The sequence below is a fragment of the Hemitrygon akajei genome, chromosome 26 (genome assembly GCF_048418815.1).
Source record: "Hemitrygon akajei chromosome 26, sHemAka1.3, whole genome shotgun sequence".
NCBI lineage: Eukaryota > Metazoa > Chordata > Chondrichthyes > Myliobatiformes > Dasyatidae > Hemitrygon > Hemitrygon akajei.
The window spans coordinates 58,945,964-58,970,645 of NC_133149.1; the positions used below are offsets into that span (position 1 = coordinate 58,945,964).

At 45.3% G+C, this 24,682-nt stretch overlaps 1 long non-coding RNA gene across 2 annotated transcripts; it reads left to right on the plus strand.

Annotated features, from left to right (window-relative positions):
* Window positions 1–11,405: 11,405 nt before the first annotated feature.
* LOC140716703 (uncharacterized) lies at window positions 11,406–24,172 on the plus strand. Of its 2 annotated transcripts, XR_012096360.1 has the most exons (4): window positions 11,406–11,485; window positions 14,690–14,799; window positions 17,315–17,456; window positions 23,845–24,172. It is a non-coding gene; the product is annotated as an uncharacterized lncRNA (long non-coding RNA). The 2 variants fall into 2 exon arrangements; XR_012096359.1 differs by lacking the exon at window positions 17,315–17,456.
* Window positions 24,173–24,682: the final 510 nt, after the last annotated feature.

Sequence of the window (24,682 nt, forward strand, 5' to 3'; positions counted from 1 at the left end):
TGAGGCTAAACCCTGGTTGGAGGACCAACACCTCATATACCGTCTGGGTAGATTCCAGCCCCTTGGTATGAACATCGAATTCTCCAACTTCCGGTAATTCCCTCCCCCTCCCTTCCCCCATCCCAGTTTCACTCTGCCTCCTCTTCCAGCTGCCTATCACCTCTCTCATGATTCTGCCTTCTTCTACTACCCATAGTGCTTTCCCCTTACATTCCTTCTTCACCTTTCCTGTCTATCCCCTCCGTGCTTCCCCTCCCCCACCCCTTGATCTTTCCTCTGATTGGTTTTTCACCTGGCACCTACCAGCCTTCTCCTTCCCACCCTCACCCACCTTCTTTGTAGGGGCCCTGCCCCCTCCTTCTTCAGTCCGGATGAACGGTTTCAGCCCGAAACGTTGACTGCTCGTTTCCACAGACGCTGCCTGACCTGCTGAGTTCCTCCAGCTTGTTTGTAAGTGTTGATCTTTATTTAACTGTGTTTCCTAATATGATCTTCCAAACCCAAAACTGATTCGAAAGTTTTCCGAATTCCCGACTGATAAAACGTGAGATCAACTCTTTTATCAAAAATATAATGCAAACTCTCGATTACCACACATTCCACATGTTTTCATAAAAGAGACGTTCATGATATTGGCCAATAACAAGGAGGATCAGACGGGGAGCTGCAGGTTTTAGAATGGACACTATTACAACAACCATTTTCCATGAGGAAAGTGGATGGCCAAACCTCCAAACACGATTCAAAAAGTTAATATTTTCACACAAGAAGCAACACACATACCTGTTGAATCAAGAATTTCTACTACAAGTGCGTCACACATTTTATTCCCATTCACAACTCTATACCCTGCCCCTTTCCTTATAAAACTGGCAACATCACCCCTCTACCAACTAACCTGTCAAGCCAAACGACAATATATTCCTGCACAGGAATAAAAAACTTAAAATGTGCAGGTTTCCTGAACAGATATAACATCGGAAGAATCTGAAAATCAGAAATAAATTTCTTAAAGTCTCGACCATTATAAATCAGATTTGTTGCTTTTCCTTGATATATTTTAATACTATTATGTACGTTCACACGTAGACTGCGATACAGATACCCCACCCAACAAAACTTCATTTACAGCTTCCCACATAACACCAGTTACACCAAGATACCTTTCTGCAGCTTTCACAATAATTTTAATTTCCTCAGTAGGGTGAGATGTCTGAGCAGTACAATTCACCACATTGGTTATAAACATCACAAACTTCATTTTATCCAGCAGTGAAGTATCTTTGGTGAGAGAACTGTGATGCCGGCATATATCCACTGACGTCACAGTCTGTTCTCTGACTGGGATCACTTTATCCAGTTTACCTGCTCTGCTTGCTGTACTTGTCCTTGAACAGGCCCTTCTGCTCACTGTGTTGTTCTGAACCAATTGAACTGGTCACGTCACGCCTTACTAAACCAATCCCTTCTGCCTACACAAGGAACACATCCCTCCATTCGCCTCACATTCATGTGGTATCTAATAGCTTCTATCACATCTGCCTCTACCACCACCCCTGAAATTCACTCCAGACAGCCACCACGATGGGAATGAAAAACAAAACTTGAAAGGCAAATCTCCTTTAAACATTCTGAGTCAAGTTTTTAACATCATTGTCTTTTCTAATTGTTTTTTTTCCAACAGCAGCTATGCAGAGAAAAGATCCAAAATTACACTAAATTACAAAATACTTCAATAGTGCAAAAAGGACCAATGAGGATGTGTTCCCCCTTTCTCCTGAAGTTCATGCCCACTGGCATTGGACATTTCCTCCTCAGAGAAAAAATCCCGGCTGTCTACTCTGTCTGTGTCTCTCACATTCCTGTAAACGTCTGTCAGACCTCCCTCAGCCTCTGGCACTCCGGAGAAAATTACCCGAGATTGTCCAGTCTCACTTTATCCAGGCAGCATCCTGTTAAGCCTCTTCCACTCACCACCCAAAACCTCCGCATTATTCCTGTATTCGAATGCAATTCTCCAGATGTGGTTAAACTAGAGATTTATACAACTGCAACATACCTGCCTGACAATGGAACCACTATCTGGGAGTTATGAACTCGGATTCCAAGATCCCCCTATAGATCAACACAGTTCAGTCTCGCCCCATGAATATAACAGCAAAGAGATAATGCTGAGGCTTTATAAGACACGAGTCAGGCCACACTTGGAGTATTGTCAACAGTGTTGGACCCCACATCTCAGACAGGATGTGTTGTCATTGGAGAGAGTCCAGAGGAGGTTCAGAAAGATGATTTCGGGAATGAAGGGGTTAAAATACAAGGAGCACTTGGCAGCTTTGACCCTGTGCTCACTGGAACTCAGAAAAATGCGGGGGCATCTCATTGAAACCTACCGAATGTTGAAAGGACTGGATAAGGTGGATGTGGAGAAGGTATTTCCTGTGGTGGGGCACAGCCACAAAGTTGAGGGGCCACCTTTTCAAACAGAGGTAAGCAGCTTATTTTTTTTATCAGCCAAGTTGTATTGGATCTGTGGAATGCTCTGCCACAGACTGCGGTGGAGGCCGAGTGTGTGGGTATATTCAAGGCGGAAGTTGATCGTTTCCTGATCGGTCAGGGCATCAAAGGATATGGCGGGAGGTCAGATATCTGGAATTGAGTGTGATCTGGGATCAGCCATGATCGAAAGGTGGCTGACTCAATGGGCTGAATGGCCTAATTCTGTTCCTATGCCTTATGGACTTATGAACACAAGCCCCCTCAATCATGATGAATCTCCTCTGCACTCTTCCAGCACAAAACATCCTTTGTACAGAATGCTAAGCGGAACTGAATGCAACTTTTCAAGAACGTTGTCAAGTCAGGCAGCATCTGTTGAGGGGAATAGAGTCGATGGTTGGGACAGAACCCCTCCCTTACGGCACTAACACAGGCCCTTCGGCCCAACCTTTCCATGCCGTCCTCCTGTCCATTTAAACTAATCCCTCTGCCTGTCTTTGACACAGAACACAGAAATCTACAGCACATTACAGGCTCTTCAGCCCACAATGTTGTACCGACCATGTAACCTACTCTAGAGACTGCCTAGGATTTCCTGATCGTATATCCCTCTATGTTTCTAAGCTCCATGAACCTATCTAAGAGTCTCTTAAAATATCCTATTGTATCCACCTCCACCATCGCTGCAGGCAGTGCATTCCATTCACCCACCACTCTCTGTGTAAGAAACTTACCCCTGACATTCCCTCGGTACCGACTTCCAAGCAGCTTAAAACTACGTCCCCTCTTGTTCGTCACTTCAAGCCTGGGAAAATGCCTCTGGTTATCCACATGGTCAAAGCCTCTCATCATCTTATACACCTCTATCAGGTCACCTCTCATCCTCCGTCGCTCCAAGGAGGAAAGGCCTGCACTCAATCTATTCTCATAAGGCATGCTCTCCAATCCAAGAGCAACATCCTTGTAAATCTACTCTACACTCTCTATAGTATCCACATCCTTCCTGTAGTGAAGCCACCAGAACTGAACACAGGACTCCCAAGTGGGGTCCAACTAAGCCCACAGTCCTGCCGTGTTGGGGTACAATTACCTATGTACAGGTTAGGAGAAATATAGCTTTAACATCGATTGGAGGGAGGCGATTGTTGTCCCCTTGTTCAAAAAGGGTAGTAGGGATAGTCTGGATAATTATAGACCATTGAGCCTTACATCCGTGGTGGGAAAGCTGTTGGAAAAGATTCACAAAGATAGGATCTATTGGCATTTATAGAATCATGGTCTGATCAGTGACAGTCAGCATGGCTTTCTTAAGGGAAGATCGTGTCTAACAAGCCTGATGGAGTTCTTTTAGGAGGTGACCAGGCACATAGATCAGGGTAGTGCAGTGGATGTAATCTACATGGATTTTAGTAATGCATTTGATAAGGTTCCACATGGTAGGCTTATTCAGAAAGTCAGAAGGCATCGGATCCAGGGATGTTTGACCAGGTGGATTCAGAATTGGCTTGCCTGCAGAAAGCAGAGAGTTGTGCTGGAGGGAGTACATTCGGATTGGAGGGTTGTGACTTGTGGTGACCCACAAGGATCAGTTCTGGGACCCCTACTTTTCGTGATTTTTATTGACGACCTGGATGTGGGGGTAGAAGGATGGGTTGGCAAGTTTGCAGAAGACACAAAGGTTGGTGGTGTTGTAGATAGTGCAGAGGATTGTCAAAGATTGCAGAGAGACATTGATAGGATGCAGGAGTGGGCTGAGAAGTGGCAGATAGAGTTCAACCTGGAGAAGCGTGAGGTGGTACACTTTAGAAGGACAAACTCCAAGGCAGAGTACAAAGTAAATGGCAGGATACTTGGAAGTGTGGAGGAGCAGAGGGATCTGGGGCTACATGTCCACAGATCCCTGAAAGTTGCCTCACAGGTAGACAGAGTAGTTAAGAAAGCTTATGGGGTGTTAGCTTTCATAAGTCAAGGGATAGAGTTTAAGTGTCGCGATGTAATGATGCAGCTCTATAAAACTCTGGTTGGGCCAGACTTGGGAGTACTCTGTCCAGTTCTGGTCACCTCACTATAAGAAGGATGTGGAAGCATTGGAAAGGGTACAGAGGAGATTTACCAGAATGCTGCCTGGTTTAGAGAGTATGGATTATGATCAGAGAATAAGGGAGCTAGGGCTTTACTCTCTGGAGAGAAGGAGGATGAGATGAGAAATGATAGAGGTATAGTTGATATTAAAGGGAATAGATAGAGTGGACAGCCAGCGCCTCTTCCCCAGGGCACCAGTGCTCAATACAAGAGGACATGGTTTATAGGTAAGGGGAGGGAAGTTCAAGGGGGATATTAGAGGAAGATTTTATACTCAGAGAGTGGGTGGTGCGTGGAATGCACTGCCCGAGTCAGTGGTGGAGTTTAAGAGACTACTAGACAGGTATATGGAGGAAGTTAAGCTGAGGGAGGCAGAGTTTAAGGGTCGGCAGAACATTGTGGGCCGAACGGCCTGTACCGTGCAGTATTGTTCTATGTTCTATCTATTCCTCGCTGGAATCTCTCTTTTAATTTATGTAAGATTCAAAATTAAGATGTGCGTTTCTGACAGGTCCGGGTTAAAGTCTAGGGACAAGTATGATTTAATTATGTTTAGGGACAACTGTGATTTAATTATGTTTGGGTTAAAGTCTGTAAACAAGTGTGATCTAATTATGAATGCAGAAGCCTTGATAAAATTAACTGTTTGTGGAATCATTGAAGTCCTGAGATATGGACTATTGTTTTACAGAAACGTGTAAAAAAACAACTCCAAATATGGAATGGGATAAGACTATGTACCTCCCGAGTCAGGGAGGAGGGGTGGTAAGGAAGAAGGATAAAACCTGCTGCCCTGTAAGGTTCAGGGTTCCCTTCTCTGAAGGGGCCCAGCTCTGCAGAACTGTTAATAAACTTTGTTTCCTTGAATTTGTCTTGAAGCCATTATTCGGGAGCGTGGCACGTTTCTGACAACTTGGGGCACTCGTCCGGGATCCACACTCCAGCCGTGAGGGGGGCAAGGAAGGACATCGGAGAAGGTGCACCCTGCCGAGTTCGGCAGTCCCTGATTCCTTGCTCGTCGCCCCGCACGGCTTGAGCGAGTGATATCCGGCGGACTCAAGGAAACAAAGAGGGGTTGTCGAGGCAGTTGAGACAGTGAGCGATCGAGTAATTTCTGTGCACAGGACCCAGGTAAGAGATCCTGCAGTGACGTGGTACACGAGAATTGTGGAACTACGGGGTTACCCTGAAGGTGGATCCTGCAGAGACGTGGTGCACGAGAATTGTGGAACTACGGGGTTACCCTGCAGGTGAATCCTGCAGAGACGTAGTGCATGAGAATTGTGGAACCACGGGGTAGCCTGCGTGTGGATTCCTGGGCGATCGCAGTAATACAGGTTCCGGAATTGGACAGGAGTGACCGAGCTAGGTGGGTCACATTCAAATTAAATTCCTGCAGAGACGTAGTGCACGAGAATCGTGGAATTACGGGGTGCCTGCGGGTGGATTGGAACCGGGCAAGTCCTCGAGATGGGGAATAAGGGGTCTAAGAGAGACAAGGGTAAAGGAAATCCAGGCGCCAATGATGAAAAATATGCCGGGGTACCCCCTGATAGTCCGTTGGGACGGATGCTAGAAAATTGGGATTACGGGAGGCAAAAAGGGAAGTCAAAGAGAAAAATGATACAGTACTGTGAATTCTGGTCCCGCCAGCCGATCCAAGGGTCGGCTGTGTGATGGCCTAAGTTCGGGTCTAGCGAGGATTGGGTACAACAAGCCCTTAATCTGTACGTGAATTCAAAACCTAACGTTAAACCCGAAGAAAGTGATTATGCCCTATGCTGGTTACCAACGACAAATAGTTATAAATTGAAAACAATAAATGAAGGGGGACAGAAAAAGAATACATGGGAGGTGCTCGAGCACCTGCCGCCCCCATATGTACCCCCTACCGCTCCGCAAATCGAAGACCCTGAGACGGAGGTTGGCCAACAGCTGATTCGTGTTGAATTTGTATCGAAAGCATGGCCAGATATAAGAAAAAACTGGAAAAACTAGAAGATTGAAATACTAAACCCTTAAGTGAACTACTTAGGGAGGCACAGAAAGTGTTTGTAAGAAGGGATGAAGAGAAACAAAAGAAGGCAGTCAGGATAATGGTCCAGACGGTCCAACAGGTGACCGCAGACAAAAGAGAAAGAAGAGAACCCTGGCCGGGACGAAGCGGTAGCCAAAACCGAAGTAGGGAACCCAAGAGGATCTCTAGATGTTTTCACTGCAACGAGGAGGGACACTTCAGGCGCGAGTGCCCCAAATACCGACGGGAGGTGCGCTCGTATGCCATGATGGAAGACGAAGACTAGGGAGGTCGGGGGTTCCACCCCTTGGGGATGAATTATCGGCAGGAACCCCTGGTAAATTTAAAAGTAAGTCCCCAAGGGTCAGATACAACCTTTATGGTAGATTCAGGTGCCGAAAGATCTAGCGTAATCCAGATACCCCCCGGCGCCCGGACAGGAACAAAAGTAATGGGGGTATCTGGTATCGGAGGAAAGACAATACAAGTGCCCATTGTGGACAACGTAGAAGTCGGATATGAAGATAGGGCAACAAGGCAAGAACTTCTCCTGCCACCCTCGGCGGGGTTTAACCTATTAGGAAGGGATCTGCAAGTTCAATTGGGTATTGGAACCGTGCCAAGCAATGGAGAAATAATAGTAAAATTATTCGCATTAAAAGAAGAGGACGATCAGAAAATAGAGCCCGAGGTATGGTATAGAGAGGGAAACAGGGGAGGATTGAACATCAGCCCTTTGCAGATCACCTTGCTACCGGATGGTCGCCCAGTGAGGAGGAAGCAGTATCCCATCGCGATGGAGGGAAGAAAAGGGCTGCAGCCGGTGATTGAAGGACTGATCGCTGACGGACTACTGGAGGAATGTATGTCACCGTATAATACCCCAATACTCCCGGTGCGAAAGCCAGATGGGACTTATCGGATGGTACAAGACCTGCGGGGTCTAAATGCAGTTGTCCAGACCCGATACCCGGTAGTGCCCAACCCTTACACACTGATGAGTAAGATCTCCCCTGACCATGAATGGTTCAGTGTAATAGATCTAAAAGATGCCTTCTGGAGTTGCCTGCTAGAAGAGAGCAGTCGTGACATGTTTGCGTTCGAATGGGAAAATCCTACGACGGGGCGGAAAAGACAACTCTGGTGGACGGTCCTGCCACAGGGGTTCACCGAATCACCTAACCTATTTGGGCAGGTCTTGGAGCAAGTACTAGCAGAATTCCAATGTGCTCCAGAGAGCCAACTGCTACAGTATGTGGACGATCTATTACTATCCGGGCCAACACAGGAAGGGGTGCAGGAAGACACCATCAGACTACTGAACTTCCTGGGGAAGCAGGGGCTACGGGTCTCAAAGAAAAAGTTACAATTTGTAGAAAAGGAAGTAAGGTACCTGGGACACCGGGTCAGTAAAGGACAGCGATGCATTACCCCAGAAAGGATAGCTGGAATAACAGGAATGTCACTACCACGTACCAAGAAGGAGATACGCACCAGTTAATTTGCGATGCACTTGATTTCGAATGGAAGTACCATACCCCGTGGCATCCCCAGAGTTCGGGAAGAGTAGAACGAATGAACAGCACCCTAAAGGCACAGCTAACCAAGTTGATGTTGGAAACCAAGCTACCATGGACCAAGTGTTTGCCGATCGTTCTCCTGAGAATACGAACTGCACCCCGCAAGGATATAGGAATATCTCCTTATGAGATGCTCTTTGGACTGCCATATTGGAATAAAATAGAGGGGTATCCCACACTACAGGGGGGTGATTTATTTGTAAAGAACAATTTACTGGCCTTGTCCCGTTCCTTTGCAGAACTGTGGAAAAAGGGTCTCTTGGCCCAGACTCCGCTGCTCGATTTTGCTTTACATCAGATCGTGCCTGGAGATTGGGTTCTGGTAAGGACCTGGAAGCCGGAGAAGCTACAGCCACAGTGGGAAGGCCCTTTCCAGGTCCTGCTAACAACAGAGGCGGCTGTACGGACAAAAGAAAAAGGGTGGACACACGCATCCAGGGTAAAAGGACCGGTGAAGCCCGAAAGCCACACTGAGTGGACCTGTGTTCCCGGTGAAGAACCGTTGGTGGTGAGGCTGAAAAGGCAGCAAAAATGAACTCTATGTGGACTGTAACATTATTGACTGTAATATATTTGATTCTATATGTCGGGGAAATTGAAGGGAAATGTGACAAGTGCAGAACCGTGGTACGAGTGGGGCAGAGGGTGTTCCCAGGATCATTTGTGTCCCACTCGCATGTGAATGATCGATGCTATGATCTAAGCAAGAGAGAAACATGTTGGGAGAATAGTAAACCTTATTACCAAGTCTATAATAAAGGATGCATGGGACAGGGGGGGACCATGAGAAGTCTCAGCTGTCCCAGGAAAGACCGGTGGTTGTGTATAAACAAGGGAGGGCAGTGGGACATCCCATCTACACTGGTTAAGGAACATGCAGATAAGGTAAAGGAGATTATAATACAGGATGAGAAGAAAAAGGAGGCGGAAGAGCGCGAGCAAAGGAAGGCGGCAGTGGTCTCCACGGACCCGTCTATATATCAGGAGATAGAGAAAGATATAGTCCTCCCCGATGTTAAAGAGAACCTCTTTATAGACTTAGCGACTCGGATTGCCACGAGCCTAAATGTGAGTGGTTGTTGGGTCTGTGGAGGACCGCACATGAGTGAACAGTGGCCGTGGAGGGGTGAGAGCTTGAGTGTGTGGGAGTTGCTTGCGCACAATTGGACAAATGTCCCAGACCGGAAGAAGCAAAGGTGGAAATTGACCAATTACCCGGAGGGACAAGTATGTGTTGAAAGGAAGGGGAAAGTAAAGGTGGGAGAAAGTCCCTGCCGAAGCATTAAATTAGCAAAGAGGGAAGGTAATGTTACCTGGTGGCCAGAGGAGCCAGCATGGTACATAACCAGAGAACCGAATGGCAGTTGCGAGGCCGTAGGAAACGGCTCTAAATTCTGGAAGTGCAGCGGAACGAATCCGTACGAAGGGGTCCCCAGGGTCAGGGAAGTATGGAAGGAAGCAAAGAAAGGAGGATTTGCCCCGGAGGGGTTATTCTGGATCTGCGGTAATCAGGCGAATACCAAACTACCGTGGGACTGGGCGGGTGTTTGCTTCCTGGGTCTCATAAGACCGGAGTTCTTCCTCCTGCCTCAGGAGGGTGACCGGAAGCTGGGAATTAAGCTGTTTGATTCATTAAGAATAGAAACACGGGAGATAAAGGTGGGCGAGTGGGGTGATGAGTGGCCACCGGCTCGCATCATTGAATACTATGGGCCAGCGACCTGGGCCCAGGATGGGTCGTGGGGGTATCGCACTCCTGTCTACATGTTAAACCGAATTATTAGACTGCAGGCGGTGGTGGAAGTGATAACCAATCAAACGGCACTGGCATTGGAGCTGTTGGCAAAACAGCAGAGCCAGATGCGAACAGCAATATACCAGAACAGGCTGGCTGTGGATTACCTATTGGCCTCTGAAGGCGGGGTATGTGGGAGGTTCAATCTTACAAACTGTTGCCTTAAGATAGACAACAGTGGAAAGGCCGTGTTAAAAATATCCGACAAAATTCGGAAGCTGGCCCACGTGCCAGTACAAACCTGGGGATCCCTGGGGAACATGAGTTGGCTAGACGGGCTACTAGGAGGGAGCTGGTGGCGTACCGCTCTCCTTGTAGCAGGCGGGGGTCTAATGATTCTCTTGATCCTGCCGTGCTTGATTCCTTGTATACAGGCACTGGTCAGACGTAACGTGTCCCAGCTCCAGGCAGTAGCGATACCCAACATGGGACAAACGAGCTAAAGATTATGCTATTAAAGAAGAAAGTTGACCCTCAAGGGGGGGCGGAGGAAGGGTGGTGGGCCCCCTGGGAGTGAGAGAAATGCTAGCTGAAACGCACATCTTAAAAAGAAAAAGGGTGGTATTTATTGTAAGATTCAAAATTAAGAACCTGCGTTTCTGACAGGTCCGGGTTAAAGTCTAGGGACAAGTATGATTTAATTATGTCTAGGGACAACTGTGATTTAAATATGTTTGGGTTAAAGTCTGTAAACAAGTGTGATCTAATTATGAATGCAGAAGCCTTGATAAAATTAACTGTTTGTGGAATCATTGAAGTCCTGAGATATGGACTATTGTTTTACAGAAACGTGTAAAAAAACAACTCCAAATATGGAATGGGAAAACACTGTGTACCTCCCGAGTCAGGGAGGGGAGGGGTAAGGAAGAAGGATAAAACCTGCTGCCCTGTAAGGTTCAGGGTTCCCTTCTCTGAAGGGGCCCAGCTCTGCAGAACTGTTAATAAACTTTGTTTCCTTGAATTTGTCTTGAAGCCATTATTCGGGAGCGTGGCTCGTTTCTGACAATTTAATTTTTTATTGAAGGCACGACACAGTACAGAAAACGTAATGCATTACATTTTCCTCCATTTTGATGTTATACCTTACCCCGAAACAACACCACAACGTCATCAGTGGGGCCTTCTGGGAGTTGTAGTCATTTGTCCTCGCTCGCTCCCTGTCAAAGCATGTTTCGTCAGCCACCACAGACGTCACCGAAACAGACCCACCGAGGCGCGAAGGGGAATCACACCCGTCCTTGTGGGCGCCGAGACCGGCGACACCGACATAAGCGAATCGCTGAACTCCGCCATGGCGATGGAGCGGAAGAGGCGGGGCTGATCATGGGCCGATTTCCTCCAGCCTATCGTAACGCAGACATAACACTGACCCCTGCTTTCATTGGCTGTGGTGACTGTCGCTCAAATGGGAACTCAGAGGGTGATTAGTTTATGTGAACGTCAGTCAGCCTTCCTGTCTTTATGAGTTTGGATTTGGATTTATAACGGGACAGGAAGCAAATTGGGAGAAATGTGAGTTTTTATGTGATGGTGCATCAGTCTCCGAGTGACATTATTAACAATAAAAGGGCAAAGGCCGTTGTGAGGAAGTAGGTGATTTACTGGAGGTTATATGGAGATAATATTGGAAGAGATATCGAACTTGGAATTGTTCGGGATATGATTTAGAAAATGGGATTTGTGGAGATCATAATATTCCAGAGTTGATTAATGAGGGCAAAATGATTGTTACTGAAACAGGGAAGGTTGTGTTACTGGCTGGGTCATTTGCTGAGATTCATAATCAGGATAATTTAAGTGAAGAAGTTAAACAATGTAGGGATATGTTTTTCAGTGAATACCCTGATGTGCTGGAAGTCAGCTGTAGCAATGATAGTATCACTGATGAAGAGATTTCTTTGTATGAATTTAAGAATTTTATTAATAATGCAGGTCAGGTATCCCCTGGACAGAGTGATATTTGAAATTGTAATTGTATATAATTCTCTTTTGTGAAAATATTAAATGTTTGAATTGTGCATCTACTTTCCTCATGGAAAATGGAAATAGTAGTGCCAATTCTAAAACCTGGCAGATCCCCATTTGATCCTTCTAGTTAAGGGCCTATATCGTGAATGTCTCATTTATGTAAACTTATGGAATGTATGGTAATCAAGCACTTGAGTTATATTTTGGAAAGAGTGGTGATAAAGTGTTTTATTAGAGTGGATTTTGGAAGGGTGAAATGACGTTAGATTCAGTTTTAGGTTTGGAAGATGATATTCGGAAAGCACAATTAAATAAAGATGTTGTAATAGCAGTATTTCTTGATACTGAAAAGGGAAATGATATGGAAGAAAGGACTTTTGATTAAGTGGGAGTGAGGGGGACATTGTATAATTTTTCTGAGTTTTTTTTTGGATGGACTGTCCAAGTACCGGTCGGCATGGTATGTTTGTGTTTCTATGAGATAGAGAATGGGATCCCACAAGGCAGTATTTGTAGCCCTTCATTATTTAATATTATGATTAACGATATTTTCTCTGAGATGAGAAAATGGGATACCTGGGTAAATCACAATATACAGATGGCGTAGCTTTATAGATTAGAGGTATTAAATGAAATTTACAATTAATAGGTCAAACAGTGGACAGATTGTTGAGAATGTTAAGTTTTCAGTCGTTAAAACACATTACGTGGTTTACAAACAGCATTGATAGACTTGCACTTGATTTTAAATTATATGATTAATCTCTTGAGGAAGTGTCAGTGGTAAGATTTCTCAGTATGTGGATGGATAATAAGCTGACATGGAAGCACCTATCAGTAAAATAATTGATAAATGTAATGGAGCTTTAACTCTCCTCAGACATCTATGTGTGTATCTTTGGGTGCAACATGAAGATCTTTGTTGACCAATTATATTTGTTTAATTTGATCTGTTCTTGATTATGTCTGTGTGGCTTATGGATCAGCTTCATCTTCAAATTAAAAATGTTTGTATGTGATACAATTACAGACTTTAAGATTGTGTTCTGGTGCGGTAATGTTGTCTCCTGTTTTGGCTTTACTGATTGCAATGGGACAATTGCCCTCAAAGTAACAGAGGTTCAAGTTGATGTCAACATACTGGATTAATTTGCGGGGGACAAGGAAATGATCATCCTGTTAAAGGTGTGCTGGAGGACGGTTGGGGACATCACAAGAAGAGTGTTTTTTGTTTTGGGTGGCTGGGTTCTTATCACACTGGGAATATGGGTGTATTTGATGATACAACATGTCCCACTGTAGCTTTCTCTGTAACCCCACCTTCTTTTTTCCAATGACTTCAGTTGATTTTAGGTTACACAATCGGATTTGGTTCTGTCTGAGAGTCTGTTGGTTCATGAGTATATTAATGAAAGTTATTATCATACAGTAACCATTTTTACAGATGAATCAAAAGATAAGTTAACTGGGGATGTTGGTGTGGCTGTTTTTGTGTGCCTGAATTGCAGGTAATGGTAAAGAAATGACTTGTATCCATTTATCAGCATAGGAAGCAGAATTCTTTCCCAAAAGTATAGGTTTACAGTGGGTAGAGGAAATTGGTCCTCATAATTGGATCAGAATACATTTCGGTTCTGATGAGTCTTAAACAGGTCATTTTGTCAGTAGGTCAGATTGACTGTTGGAAACTTGTCAAACGGTATTTCATATATAAAGTTTGATTTATATGTCTGCACATTATGGGCCCTGCACATCACACTGTTGAGGGAAATGATTATGCTGACTGTTTAGCACCAAAAGCTGTTAAATGTTAAGCTGTGGATATAGACCTTCCACTTAGCAAATTAGAAGCTAAAGGGTTGGTAATGTTAAGAATTAGGGGCTTATGGCAAGACGTAGGATAATGGACATAAGGACAGACACCTTTACAGAATACATAAACCCGTTGGGTTTATAGAAAAAGGGTTAAAACAAGGGAAGGAATGATATTGACATGACATAGAAATGTCCACATTAATTATGCCTTGTAACTAATTGGAAAACTTCATTCTGTGTCGTGTACATTTTGTCATTATGAAACTGTCGAAACCCATACTATTTCAATGTGAAGCATACAAGGCTGAAGAAAAATCAAATGCAGTCTACAGTACAATCTTTGCGAGGGTAGATAGTTTTCAGAAAAAAACTATTAAATTATGGGACTGACTTTAAATCAATTCACAGTTTGAGCTGGAAAAGGCATGTAATAATTGTGTTAAACCTAAGGAAATGACATGTAGGGTAGCAAAGGTGAGTGGGATGTTGGATTATTGGGATGCTCTTAAAATCCAACAAAAGACAACGAAAAAAGCCATAAGAATAGTCAAGACGAAATATGAGGGCAAACTGGCCAGTAATATAAATCAAGATACTAAAAGTTTAGTTTTCAGTTACATGAAGAGTGAAAGGGAGATGAGAGTTGATACTGGACCACTGGAAAATGATGCTGGTGAAGTAGTAATGGGGGACAAAGAAATGGCAGATGAACTTAATGAACAATCTTCACTGTCTTTTCTGGTCAGCACCGCACTCACTTGTCCCATTTAACCTGTCTCATTACGGGTGGACTTTAGGACCCGGGGGAGCTCAGGACCCGCCGCCCGCAACTGCTGCTGAATCCCCGGTGTTTCTGTTCGGTTGACGGATGCGGTGAACGAGTTAAAAATAATCGATCGATAATTCTCATCTCGTGTTTATTTCACTCCACAGAACCATAGACACTACAGCACAGAAAACAGGCCATTTGGAGCTGCTAGTCTGTGCGGAAACTCCCATTGACCTGCACCCAGTCCGTAACCCTCCAGACCTCTCCCATCCAGGTATCTATCCAATTTATTCTTAAAACTTAAGAGTGAGCCCGCATTTACCACGTCAGATGGCAGCTCGTTCCACACTCCCACCACTCTCTGAGTGAAGAAGTTCCTCCTAATGTTCCCCCTAAACCTTTCCCCTTTCACCCTAAAACCATGTCCTCTCGTATTTATCTTTCCTAATCTAAATGGAAAGAACCTACTCGCATTTACTGTCTATATGTAAATAATAATAATAATATGACATAATTTTGTCAACCTCTATCAAATCTCCCCTCATTCTTCTATGCTCCAAGGAATAAAGTCCCAACCTGTTCAATCTTTCCATGTAACTCAACTCCTGAAGACCTGGCAACATCCTAGTAAATCTCTGAACTCTTTCAATCTCTCCAGCCTCTCCATGGATACCTCATGTCTGAACTTTCTGAACTAACCTCCCATGTGGGATCTTGTCAAAGGCCTTACTACAGTTCATGTAGACAACATCCACAGCCTTCATTAAACACGATCTACCACGCACAACGTCATACTGACTATCCTTAATCAGCCCTTGGCTGTCCAAATACTTGGAAATCCGATCTCTCAGAACATCTTACAATAATTTACCTACTACTGATGTCAGGCTCACTGGCCTTTAGTTACCTGGTTTTCTATTGGAGCCTTTTTTAAACAACGGAATAACAAGAACTACCCTCCAATCCTCCGGCACTGCACCCGTGGCTGAGGACATTTTAAATATTTCTGTCAGGTCCCCTGCAATTTCTACTCTCGTCTCTCTCAAGGTCCGAGGAAATATCAAGTCAGGCCCGGGGGATTTATCTACCTTTATGCGCTGTAAGGCAGCAAGCACCTCCTCCTCTTTAATCTACAAATGTTCCATGACACTACTGCTTGTTTCCCTTCCTTCCACATACACTATGCCAGCTTCCTGAGTAAATACTGATGCAAAAAAACTGTTTAAGATCTCCCCCATCTCGTAAGGCTCCACACATTGACGACCACTCTGATCTTCTAGGGGACCAATTTTGTCCCTTACTATCCTTTTACTCTTAATATACTTGTAGAAACCCTTCGGGTTTTCCTTCACATTATCTGCCAAAGCCACCTCATGTCTTCTTGTTGCCTTCCTGATTTCCTTCTTTAGTATTTTCTTATGTTTTCTATACTCTTCAAGTAACTCATTTGCTCTTTGTTGCCTCTACCTGCTATACACTTCTCTCTTTTTCTTAACCAGATCGCCAATATCCCTTGAAAACCAAGGTTCCCTGTGCCTGTTAACTTTGCCTGTTCCTGGTATGAACATGCAAACTCTGCACTCTCAAAATTTCACCTTTGAAGGCCGTCCACTTACTGAACACATCCTTGCCAGAAAGAAATTATCCTAATCCACTCTTCCTAGATTAGTGTGGTCACCTTTCCCGTTCCTCAGCTCCACCCATATGACCTCTGTAGACAAGCCCGCCGGGCTGTCCTGTCTACGCACAGCTGTGATATTTTCCCTGACTAGTAATGCCACTCCTCCCCCTTTCATCCCTCCCCCTCTATCACGTCTGAAACAAGGAATATTTCTATCATGTATAAACCTTAGGTGAGAGGTTATCTTTTTGTATTAATGTATTAAAAATAAATTATAAATTCTACCAATGAGAATTACAAATTCTCTTACTGAAGGATTCATATTCAAAATAGTATCCAACAAATCAGATTCTTGCATATATGGGAACTTAGATAATTATTTTTTGTAAAAAAATGTCTAACCTGAAGATATTGCAGTAAGTGTGTATGAGAGAGAGAATTTTTGCTAATTAACTTCAAAAGTCATCAATCAACCATGACAAAATAAATGAAAATAAAAATAAATAAATCTGCAAAGAAAAAACAGATCCCCTTAATCACTAAAGATTAAACAAGTTTGGGAGAGAGAACTTAATATGACCTTTGTTAATGAAGATGGTCAATTCTGCTTTAATATGTGCCAATTAGTGTTTAATTCAATTTAAAATTGTTCACTGTTACTATTTAACAAAGGAGAGACTATCCAAAATACTTCCTAACATAGACAATTATTGCGATAGGTATAAAACTGAATTAGCCACTTTTTCACATATGTTCTGGTCATGTTCTTCATCAAAATGTTTTTTGAAATCTTTATTTTCTACAATTTCTAAAGCTCTGAAAATTAATTTACAACCTAATGTACAAACCTTTGATTTCTGTCTATACATGCAGTCCTCGCATGACATTTATCCTCCTCCACCTCACTATCTGCTCTAACACTCTGGTTCCCCTCCCTCTGCAAATCTTTTTTACCCCTCCCCCCCCCCCCCCACCCCCCGAGCAGCACTAACAAATCTACCCGCAAGGATGTCAGTCCTTCTCCGGTTCAGGGGTAAACCATCCCGTCGGAACAGGCCCCACCTTCCCGAGAACAAAGCCCAATTGTCCAGAAACATGAAGCCCTCCCTCCTGCACCATCTCCTTAGCCACGTATTTAGCTGCACTCTCCGCACATTTATATTTACAGGGACTTTACTCCTGATGCCGGTCCCGGGACCCGACCCGTTTACAGACCCGGAGCGGAACCGGAGCAGATTCTCAGCCACTGGTTTACATACCGAGGCCAGAAGAAAGGATAAAGTTTCCCCGTGAATTTATTCCCAGTGAAGGTGTGGAGATGGGACTTGGTCTCCGCGTTGTAAAATGAAACTGTCCCGGACTCGTAACTGAGATAAACTCCCACCCTCCCGGGGATGGGACCGGCAGCGAGACGGGACTCGGGGGAGGGGAGATCACCGTACACGTCACAATCCCGATGTAACACGTCACCATTCCGCCTGATGACCCAGAATCTGGTCTCCGGACTCAGTCTGACCCCTCTCTTCCTCTCCACAGACTCTGCGGCGACTCCCAGCCACCAGAACCAATTCCCCGTCACCTCCACCTCCCAGTAATGTCTCCCCGATGTGAATCCCTCCGATCCCAGCACACAAGCCCAGTCTGTGAATCTCTTCCCGGTGTCAGGGAGATTCCTCCGGGTCCCGGTCCATCTCACACTCTTCCGATCCTCAGACACCTCGAGCTCCGGATGCGCCGTTTCCACATCCAGGGTGACAGAGACTGGGGGGAGAAGCAGAGAATTTGAGTGTCCCCGGGGATCGGGGGGAGACTCGGGCAGCGCGGCCCCGGGGATCGGGGGGAAGACTCGGGCCGCCCGGCCCCGGGGATCGGGGGAGACTCGGACAGCACGGCCCTGGGGATCGGGGGAGACTCGGGCAGCGGAGCCCCGGGACAGAGGGAAAGGCCGCTGGGCCTCGGCGCGGTCGGGTGGCCGACACGAACCTTTGATTCGACAAAAGCAGATGTCTCCACAAGGGTTTTCCGCTGGACAGGGGAAACATCCTCCCTCACTCCTGCCTGTTGACCCCTGAAAGAATTTTCTGATTCCATGAGATCTCCTCTCATTCTCCGAAACTATAGAGCAGTACAGCACAGGAACAGGCCCTTCATTCAATGTTCACCTTCATTTGTGAGTGTGAAGTGGGGCAGTGTGATGGTTTGAGACAGTAAAGGAGGTGATAATGGGAACCAGTAGGGGAGAGATGAAAGGCAGATTGAACCAGGAGGGGGAGGGGTGCAAAGCCCGTGGGTGAACTGTGTGTGTAGACGTAATGTGAAGCTGGAGGGGGCAAAGATGGGAGATGAGGATGGCTTTGTCCCCTTTCCCAGATCCCCATCCCTCACAGCCCCTCATTAGTACAGGGGATGAATTTGCAGGAACCCTTAAGCAACACAGGTCCTGATGAAGTGTTTCAGTCTAAACCGTGGACTGTTTATTCTTTTCCATAGAAACTTCCCGGCCTGCTGTTCCCCCAACAATTTGTGTGTGTTACTCTGCTTTAAATATACTCAATTATTTGGCATCCACAGTTGCCTGTGGCAGATTCACTATCCTGTGGATAAAGGAATTCCTCGTCATCTCTGTCCTAAATGGACATCCCCATAGTCGGAGGCTGTGCTTACCGTTCTCGACCCACCCACATCCTCCCAACATCAACTCTCTCCAGACAGGAGTCAGAAAGATCTGGTGAGACCCTTCATCAGGACCTGTGTAGCTTGGATTACCAGCATCTGCAGATTTTCTCCCGTTTGATTTTTAAAGCAGAAGTTAATAAGTAAACTTCTTGATTAGTCAGAGTCTCAAAAGTTATGGGAAGGAGGCAGGAGAATAGGGTTGAGAGGGATAATAAATCAGCCATTCTTCTAAACTCGCGTGAGTACAGGCCCAGAACCATCAAACACTCCTCATATGTTAACTCTTTCATTCCCGGAATCATTCTTGTGAATCTTCTGGACCCTCTCCAATGCCAGCACATGTTTTCCGATAGAAGGGACCCAAAACTGATCACAATACTCCAAGTGTGGTCTGACCAATGCCTTATTAAAACCTCAGAATTACATCCTTGCTCTTGTACTCTAATCCTCTCGAAATGAAAGCAAACATTGAGTTTGCCAAACTTATCTCTGACACAAACTGCAAGTTAACCTTCAGGGAATCCTGCACAACGACACCCATGTCCCTTTGCAACTCAGATTTTTGAATTTCACCCTGTTTACAGAATTGTCTATGCTTTTATTCCTTCGACCAAAGTCGTACCTGCCTAAGTTTGTACCTGCCAAACTCTACCTGTGCTACAAGATCCTTATTCCGTATACTGGTGCATTCAAATAAGACCATAAGACAAAGCAGCAGAAGCCGGCCATTCGGCCCTTCGAATCAGCTCCACCATTTAATCATGAGCTGATCCATTCTCACATTTAGTCCCACCCTCCACCTTCTCACCATGACCTTTGATGCCCTGGCTATTCACATACCGATCAATCTCTGCTTTAAATACACCCAATGACCTGGCCTCCACTGCCGCAAGAAATTCACAGATTCACCACCCTCTGGCTAAAAAAAATTCTTCGCATCTCCCTTCTGAATGGGCGCCCTTCAATCTTTAAATCATGCTCTCTCGTACTAGACTCCCCCACCATAGGAAACAACTTTGCCACATCCACTCTGTCCATGCCTTTTAACATTCGAAATGTTTCTGTGAGGTACCCCCTCATTCTTCTAAACTCCACAGAGTACAGTCCAAGAGCGGTCAAATGTTCCTCATATGTTAACCCTCTCATTCCCAGAATCATTCTAGCGAATATTCTCTGAACCCTCTCCAATGTCAGAACATCCTTTCTTAAAGAAGGAGTCCAAAACTGCACACAGTATTCCAAGTGAGGTCTTACCAGTTCCTTATAGAGCCTCAACATCACATCCCTGCTCCTATACTATATTCCAATAGAAATGAATGTCAGCATTGCATTCACCTTCTTCACCACCAACTCAACCTGGAGGTTAACCTTAAGGGTATCCTGCACGAGTACTCCCAAGTCCCACTGCATCTCAGAACTTTGAATTCTCTCTACATTTAAATAATAGTCTGCCGATTTATTTCTTCTACCAACGTGCATGACCATACACTTTTCAACATTGTATTTCATTTGCCACTTCTTTGACCATTCTCATAATCTATCCAAGTCTCTCTGCAAACTCTGTTTCCTCAGCACTACCGTCCCCTCCACTTATCTTTGTATCATCAGCAAACTTAGCTACAAAGCCATCTATTCCATAATCCAAATCGTTGATATACACCGTAAAAAGAAGTGGCCCCAACACGGACCCCTGTGGAACACCACTGGTAACTGGCAGCCAACCAGAATGGGATCCTTTCTTCCCACTCTCTGTTTCCTGCCAATCAGCCAATGCTCTATCCACATATATAACTTTCCCGTAATTTCATGGGCTCTTATCTTGTTTAGCGGCCTCATGTGCGGCACCTTGTCAAAGGCCTTCTTCAAATCAAAATACACAACATCCACTGCATCTCCCTTGTCTAGCCTACTTGTAATCTCCTCAAAAAATTTCAATGGGTTTGTCAGGCAGAATTTTCGCTCAAGGAAACCATGCTGAGTTTGGCCTATCTTGTCATATGCCTCCAGGTACTCGGTAACCTCATCCTTGACAATTGACTCCAGAAACTTCCCAACCATTTCTCAAGCTAACAGGTCTATAATTCACTTTTTGCTTCCTTGCCCCCTTCTTAAATACCAGAGTGGCATTTGCAATCTTCCACTCCTCCGGAACCATGCCAGAGTCTATTGACTTTTGAAAGATCACTGCTCCGTGATCTCCACAGCTACTTCCTTCAAAACACAAGGGTGCATTCCATCTGGTCCTGGAGATTTATCTACCCTTAGACTATTCAGCTTCCTGAGTGCTTTCTCTGCCGTAATTGTTACTGCGCACACTTCTCTTCCCTGACACCCTTGAGTGTCCGGAATACTGCTGATATCTTCCTCAGTGAGGACAGATGCAAATACTCGTTCAGTTCCTCAGCCATCTCCTTATCTCCCATTACAATTTCTCCAGCATCATTTTCTATCGGTCCTATATCCACTCTCACCTGTTTTTTACTCTTTATATACTTGAAAAAGCTTTTAGTATCTTCTTTGATATTATTTGCTAGCTTCCTTTTATAGTTCATCTTTTCCCTCTTAATGGCCTTCTTAGTTTCCTTTTGTAAGCTTTTAAAAACTTTCCAATCCTCTGTCTTCCCACTAATTTTTGCTTCCTTGAATGCCCTCTCCTTTGCTTTTACTTTGGCTTTCATTTCTCTTGTCAGCCATGGTCGCATCCTTTTTCCATTTGAAAATTTCTTCTTTTTTGGAATATATCTGTCTTGCACCTTCCTCACTTCTCGCATAAATTCCAGCCACTGAGCACCTTCTCCTTTGTAACAGTAACTGCACTCACTTCTCTCCCTCGCACCATTCAACACCGGGCACAGTGCGAGTGTCCTCCACCTTCTCCTTTGTAACAGTAACTGCACTCACTTCTCTTCCCTCGCACTCTTCAACACCGGGCACAGTGCGAGTGTCCTCCACCTTCTCCTTTGTAACAGTAACTGCACTCACTTCTCTTCCCTCGCACTCTTCAACACCGGGCACAGTGCGAGTGTCCTCCACCTTCTCCTTTGTAACAGTAACTGCACTCACTTCTCTTCCCTCGCACTCTTCAACACCGGGCACAGTGCGAGTGTCCTCCACCTTCTCCTTTGTAACAGTAACTGCGCTCACTTCTCTTCCCTCGCACCCTTCAACACCGGGCACAGTGCGAGTGTCCTCCACCTTCTCCTTTGTAACAGTAACTGCGCTCACTTCTCTTCCCTCGCACCCTTCAACACCGGGCACAGTGCGAGTGTCCTCCACCTTCTCCTTTGTAACAGTAACTGCACTCACTTCTCTTCCCTCGCACTCTTCAACACCGGGCACAGTGCGAGTGTCCTCCACCTTCTCCTTTGTAACAGTAACTGCGCTCACTTCTCTTCCCTCGCACCCTTCAACACCGGGCACAGTGCGAGTGTCCTCCACCTTCTCCTTTGTAACAGTAACTGCGCTCACTTCTCTTCCCTCGCACTCTTCAACACCGGGCACAGTGCGAGTGTCCTCCACCTTCTCCTTTGTAACAGTAACTGCACTCACTTCTCTTCCCTCGCACCCTTCAACACCGGGCACAGTGCGAGTGTCCTCCACCTTCTCCTTTGTAACAGTAACTGCACTCACTTCTCTTCCCTCGCACTCTTCATCACCGGGCACAGTGCGAGTGTCCTCCACCTTCTCCTTTGTAACAGTAACTGCACTCACTTCTCTTCCCTCGCACCATTCAACACCGGGCACAGTGCGAGTGTCCTCCACCTTCTCCTTTGTAACAGTAACTGCACTCACTTCTCTTTCCTCGCACTCTTCAACACCGGGCACAGTGCGAGTGTCCTCCACCTTCTCCTTTGTAACAGTAACTGCACTCACTTCTCTTCCCTCGCACTCTTCAACACCGGGCACAGTGCGAGTGTCCTCCACCTTCTCCTTTGTAACAGTAACTGCACTCACTTCTCTTCCCTCGCACCATTCAACACCGGGCACAGTGCGAGTGTCCTCCACCTTCTCCTTTGTAACAGTAACTGCACTCACTTCTCTTTCCTCGCACTCTTCAACACCGGGCACAGTGCGAGTGTCCTCCACCTTCTCCTTTGTAACAGTAACTGCACTCACTTCTCTTCCCTCGCACTCTTCAACACCGGGCACAGTGCGAGTGTCCTCCACCTTCTCCTTTGTAACAGTAACTGCACTCACTTCTCTTCCCTCGCACTCTTCAACACCGGGCACAGTGCGAGTGTCCTCCACCTTCTCCTTTGTAACAGTAACTGCACTCACTTCTCTTTCCTCGCACTCTTCAACACCGGACACAGTGCGAGTGTCCTCCACCTTCTCCTTTGTAACAGTAACTGCACTCACTTCTCTTCCCTCGCACTCTTCAACACCGGGCACAGTGCGAGTGTCCTCCACCTTCTCCTTTGTAACAGTAACTGCACTCACTTCTCTTTCCTCGCACTCTTCAACACCGGGCACAGTGCGAGTGTCCTCCACCTTCTCCTTTGTAACAGTAACTGCACTCACTTCTCTTCCCTCGCACTCTTCAACACCGGACACAGTGCGAGTGTCCTCCACCTTCTCCTTTGTAACAGTAACTGCACTCACTTCTCTTCCCTCGCACCATTCAACACCGGGCACAGTGCGAGTGCTAGTGGCCAAAGCAAATTGGAAGGAGATGCTGGCAGGGATGAGAGCAGAGCAGAAATAGTGTCAGTTTCTGGGGAAATGAGGAAGGTGAAGGACAGATGTATTCCAAAAATAAATAAATACTAAAATGGCAAAATAGTAAAACCGTGGCTGACAAGGGAAGACAAGTTAATGCAAAGGCAAAAGAGAGGGCATTCACACTGCACGGTGAAGACTGGTACAAAATATTTGGTTTAGCTGCCATCTCTTTATGCCGCGTTATTATTTATCCGGCCTCATTTTCTACTGGTCCTATATCCACTCTCATCTCTGTTTTATTTTTTTACAATACTTGAAAAACAATTTAATATTGTTTGCTAACTTGTTTTACAATGACAGGTGTGTAAAAAGGGCCTGAAGGATCATTGGAGACCAGAGTCACCCCAACCACAAACTGTACCAGTTGCTACCATCCGGGATACGGTACCGCAGCATAAAAGCCAGGAGCAACAGGCTCCGGGACAGCTTCTTCAACCAGGCCAGCAGACTGATTAACTCGTGTGGACACAACTGTATTTCTATGTTATATTGACCAGCCTGTTGTACATATTATTCATCATAAATTACTATAAATTGCACATTGCACATTTACATGGAGACGTAACGTAAAGATTTTTAATCCTCATGTATATGAAGGATGTAAGTAATAAAGTCAATTCAATTCAAATCAATTTCTTGTTTATTTTTTCCCGCCCAATCATCCTTTTAGTTTCTCTCTGTAGATATTTAAAAGCTTCCCAATCCTTTGTCTTCCTACTAATTTTTGTTTAGTTGTATGCCCTCTCTTTTGCCTTTGCATTAACTTGTCTTCCCTTGTCAGCCACGGTTTTACTATTTTGCCATTTTAGTATTTATTTATTTTTGGAATACATCTATCCTTCACCTTTCTCATTTTCCCAGAAACTGACACCATTTCTGCTCTGCTCTCATCCCTGCCAGCATCTCCTTCCAATTTGCTTTGGCCAACTCCTCTCTCAGACCACTGTAATTTCTTTTACTCCTCTGAAATACTACAATGTCAGACTTCACTTTCTCCTTATCAGATTTCAAGTTGAACTCAGTCATGTTGTGAGCACTGCCTCCTAAGGGTTCTTTTAACTACTCACCTCTGGTTCAATACATAACACGCAATCCAGTAGAGCTGTTCCCCGAGTAGGCTCAACGACAAACTGCTCTA